This window comes from Salvia splendens, chromosome 18 (assembly GCF_004379255.2).
Source record: "Salvia splendens isolate huo1 chromosome 18, SspV2, whole genome shotgun sequence".
Lineage (NCBI taxonomy): Eukaryota > Viridiplantae > Streptophyta > Magnoliopsida > Lamiales > Lamiaceae > Salvia > Salvia splendens.
In genome coordinates this window covers 19826303-19831767 of record NC_056049.1, presented here as the reverse complement: position 1 = coordinate 19831767, position 5465 = coordinate 19826303, and positions in this window count along the sequence as shown.

Sequence of the window (5465 nt, the reverse complement as noted above, 5' to 3'; positions counted from 1 at the left end):
AAATCACCGGTATAGTTCAGTCGTTGCTTCTTCGGCCAGCCAGCGTCGACACCTACTCGGAACTTCTCGGAGTCGTTCAGCACAAGATAGCAGTTCCAGTAGGTGAAGTCCTTACACAACCCGGGCTGGGGGAAGGCTTTCTCCGCTATCCTCCTACAGTCTTCCTCCGTTTGGCCACTGCTCTGCATGCGGAGGGCGTTGGCGTACAAACCAGAAAATCGGGAGACGGTAGCCCTGATTCGGTCCCACCCCTTCCGGCAATCCTCCCCGTTGCGTCGCCTCCCCTCCGGGCAAAATCTCTAGTAGGCTGCTGCTATCTTGCCCCACAAGTTGACGATCCTCTGGTTGTTAGAAACGAGAGGATCGTCGCAAACACTCACCCACGCCTTGGACGGCGCAACGTTCTCCGTACCGAGCCGTCGTCCTCACTCGGCTGCAACGACTCCCCGACCTTCTTCCCCTTGCCTTTCTTCTTTGGGGCACCACGACCCTGCACTGCTCCCCCCGATTGAACGGGAGTATCCGGAACTCCGAGAATATCAAACTCCAACTCCTCTAAGGAAAAAGTATCAAATTGTGTGAACTGCGCATCCGTTGGGGTCGATGTGTGCGAAGAAGCAGTCGAAAAATCAAAACTGGGGCGATAGACGTCCCCCTCCCCCGGCGTCCCCTGCGTCGCCGGTACCCCCCTGTCGGGGGCTGCATCGCCTTCCCCCCCTCCCCCGCGGCATCATCTGCATCCCGGGCGCCCACCCCGGCATCATCTGCATACCGGGTTGCATCCCCGATACCCCCTGCCACGCCGGCATACTCCCCCCAGCTGCCATCCCGGGCATATTCCCCCCAGCTGCCATCCCGGGCATCATCCCCTGCCACGGGTACATGTTGTAGTACCCTGGCATCGGACCCCATCCACCTCCCACGGGTACCGGGGGAGTTTGAGACCCGCTCGTCACTGGAGTACCTTCGTTGGTGTTCTTCATTTCTCGGTGTTGATCTTGTATAGAAATTAAGATAGAGAGAGTACTCGTTAAAACAAGTGGTGCGAATGAAAATGACGTGCAAACCGCGTATATATAGTGTTTCGAAAATAAAAAAAATAAAAAATTCCGCTCGGCGGTGCGCTAGGCGATCCGGGCGCTGCAATAGCGCCGAGCGGATCGACCAGCGCACCGCCTAGCGCCGCGAAACCGCCGAGCGCTCGGCGGTTTTTAATTCCGAAATCCGCTGGGCGGTTGCAATGGACCGCCTAGCGCCGGCGCTCGGCTAGGCGGTGCGCTAGGCGCCATTACGGATGGCCTTAGCGATGCTCATTCAGTCATTCATAGTATTTAATAAATAAAATATCATATGTATTTGACAGAGGAAAATTGCAAAGATGGTTGATTTTTTGAGGAAATGGAATTTATAACAAAGAGTGTGCAATGCATTTAAGGCCAAATTTTCTTAGGAAGGCTCATTCATATAATAGTAATATACTTCATATAGGAGTATAAAATATCGATGTATTTGACAAATGAAAATTGCAATGATCGTACATTTATTTCCCAAACGCCATGCATGCCAGTGCAACATATAAATTAATGCTTATGAGCTATGGCAGATCTAAGAACTTTCCATACCCATTATTTATTAGATATACCAACCATAACATGCTTCATTAATTTCAAAATTAATAAAATGATTAATTTATGGACAAACCGCATATTTTATTCTTAGTATGAGATTTTTCTGCTGCAAGCATCAGTATAGTATTATAAGTATACAATGCAATAAATCTGATGTACATCAATCTTTGGCACTTTATACAATAATACTGTAATCTTTATGACATGGTAGTTAATTTGGTACCAAAATTTTCAGTTTCATCTTAAATAATATAGAATCAAAGATTCTAATTCCTCAAATAATATAGAAACAAATATTGTAATGCTTGTAATTTGTAAACCATATGTGATACACTGTCGCTAGGGCGGATCGCAACACGGATGATCCGTTATGTCCCAAAGTAACGGGACTAGGGGATGCATTGCGAGCGTTCCATTCCCGCGACACTACACAAGGGAAAGGCCAGGAGACATTCCCAATAATGATCCCAACTCGGCTCAACCCAAAGAAGAAAATAGGCTCATTGGTTAAAAAAGAATAGAGAAACTCTAAATATATATATCTAGACTTAAAGCCTCTAAGAGTCTATACAAGGGAAATGAAAATCAGAAAAGGGTGAGCAATGCTCAAGGAAATTCAATGATGATGTTGGCTCAAGGAAATTCAATGATGATGTTGGTTATGATTGATTTATTATGTAGCTCAATTGAAAGATATCTAGCTAAAGACTTTAAAGAAAGACAATAGTTTGAGAGGCAATCCAACGAATTTTTTTTGAGTTTCTTCTAATATATTTTGTTTTTTTATTTGGATTTTTTTATCATTAAAGATTTTCTACGCCTAATTCTTTTCCTCAATGTTGGGTGCGTTGGGTACTTGCGTGCTAGATTTTGTGAAATTTAATACTCCCATGTCCTGCTTTAGCAGTCTCAGTTACTTTTCTGCACTCGTTTCATTATTCTCTCTCTTACTTTACTATTTCTCCACTTTAACTATTTATTATAATTTTTATAAAATGAGTGCGCAAAAGTAACCGGGACTGCTAAAGCGGGACGGAGGGAGTAGTACTTCCTATTGTGTGTGCATGCACAGTGTTCTTTTCTCTTGATTGTCACTTGACACATACTTTTCATGGTTTTCTAGTGTAGACTTAACTTAAGACTTCTCTTAAGAGTTGGCATTAACCTAGTTGTTGCTTACTAACTATCGGAGAATTAAGATTTCCACACGTCGATTAAAGTAAGGGTAGTGTCAAGTGTGTTCTATGGTATCCGATTTCTTACACTAAAGAGAGAGTACAATTTCGATTTTGAAAAACGAATTAAAAAGTCATAGGTTTGACTGGTTGAATTAGAGCTTTGACTTATTGCAATTTTTGCTCATTCTTGCAAAATTAAAGGTTGAAACCTCATATCCCAATGGCCCCCCATATTCCAGTCCGACAATATTATGAGGGGTGTTCAATCAGGGTACTCAGTGACCCGCTAAAGTGGAGGGTCGTAACTCACTGTCCTGCTAAAAGCCCACTTCCCAAAGCATCACACTTGTGCCTAAAACGTACTCCCTCCGTCCCATTAAATATGCAACATTGTTTTTCGGCACAGGGTTTTATGTAGTATTATGTTGTGAGTTACTGAAGAGAGAGTAAAATAAGAGAAGAGAAAAAGTAAAGAAAGTGTTATTTCCATTTTTAGAAACGTTTCATTTTTAATGGGACAAACCAAAAAGGAAAACGTTTCATTTCTAATGGGACAGGGGGAGTATATCTCTAGTGAGCTAATTCGAGCCATAAGCATGGTCTCACTGCAGTTTTTTTAAGTCAGTGTATTAGCCTATTGACATACTACTCCCTTCGTCCCCATTAATTGACACCAATTTTTTTTTGTTCGTCCCAATTAATTGACATCCTTACTTTTTTACTATTTTTAGTAATGCAATCAAATTCCACTAACTCATTTCACTCACATTTTATTATAAAATTGATATAGTATATAAAAATATGACTCAGATCCCACTAATTTTTTCCACCTATTTTTCACTATATTTCTTCAAACTCGTACCAAGTCAACCTGTTCCAATTAATGAGGGACCGTGGGAGTATTTTTTGTTAGCACTTCTTAGTTTTGATTACTAAGAACGATGTGCTAGTGCATTTTAGGTAGTTACTCTGTACTCCGTTTGCTCTTGGGATACAAAGTGAAAAGTTGTCATTTTACGGAAAAATGAAAAGAAGACAACATTTCCCAAAAAGAAAAAGCTAGGTGAAAATAATGAAAATTTGAGTTACGATCAAAAGAAAAAGTTAGCTGGTTTGTTTTATTAAAAAATCTAAAATATGGGTATGTGAGCCATTGTAAAAGCATCCACAATCGTGCTCTTGCCAGCGGCACGGTTGTGGACCCGACCCCACTTTTTCTGCCTGCTCTCTAACAAGAGCACAACATCCACAGCAGTGCTCTTCCGCAAGGACGAGCACAATTAATTTAAAATTCAATTAAACAATAACATTTCCATAATAATAAAATTCATTAAAAAAACCTAAATAAAATTACAAATGACAAATAAAATAAAAACGACATAATTAAAAGCCCTAAAAATTAAAAATTACATAATTAAAATACTAAAAATTAAAAAACCACTACTCGTTGCCGAATTTCATCCACATGTGGTTGATAGTTTGTATGAGAATTATGAATGAGAGATGAATGAGAGATGATTTGATGTGATAAATGAATGATGAATGTGTGTATTTATAGATGATTTTGGAGAAAAAAATATAAAAAATCAGAAAAACGGGCAAAAAAACGGCCATATTTTTAGGATTTGGAAAACATTTTTTTTATCATTATTTAAAATTAATTAATGAATTTTTTAAAAAAAAATTATTCAAAGGCAACGGCTATGCCGTTGCCCAATCGTGTGCCGCCACGTTGACTGCTCGCTGGCACGGCGCTGCTCGATGCATCGAGCGGCGCGAGCGCAGCGGCGGCGAGCCTCGTCCTCGCCGCTGGCACGGACGGCGGCCTTCTTCCCCACCACCGTTGCGGATGCTCTAAAGCTTTAGGAAATATATTAGAGCATCCACAACGGGGCGCCCTAAAGCCCGCCCTATGCACCGCCACGTCAGCATTTTATCCTCCTCCTCTTCCATCTGCAATGGGGCGCCCTAAGGCGCCCTAAGCATTTTACTATTGCTTTGTTAATTAATTTATATGTTTTCAAATACATAAATGCAAACTTAGAAAAAACACAACGATTAACTAAGAACGACAAAAAATTCATTGATTATAAAAAAAAAGTTACATGGGTTAGAAATAAAAAAAATTGACTATCCTACAAAAGCCCCAACTTCCGGCTCAACTCATCGATTAACCTCTGGAGGAATTCGGCTCTGGCCGGATCCGTACACTTCATAAGGGCGTTGTGCTTATCCAACAACGTCCGTGCCATCGAGGTCGTTGCGCCATCTCCAAACATCGGGCTACTAGGACTTGAGTATCCACTGGAATCCATTTTATAGCGTAATTTGAGAGTTTAAAAGTTAATCGAAAAGTTACAAATGAAAAGTGAAGCTAAGGTGTATATATAACAAAATTTTCGAATAAAAAAAAACTAAAACGCCTTGCATAGTCCGCGCCATCGTCCGCGTCGCTCATAGTGGGCGGACGATGCCCTATCGTCCGCGCTTCGTCCGCGGACTAAGCGTCGGGCGCGGACGACGCATCGTCCTTTGTCCGCGGAGCCACAGTGACGGACGATATGGATGTGCTAATAATTTTCACTTGTAGTAAAGATACTTATTTAAATATGATGTCTTCTCAAGCAAAAAGGCCATTGCATCTAGGGCTGGCAAATCG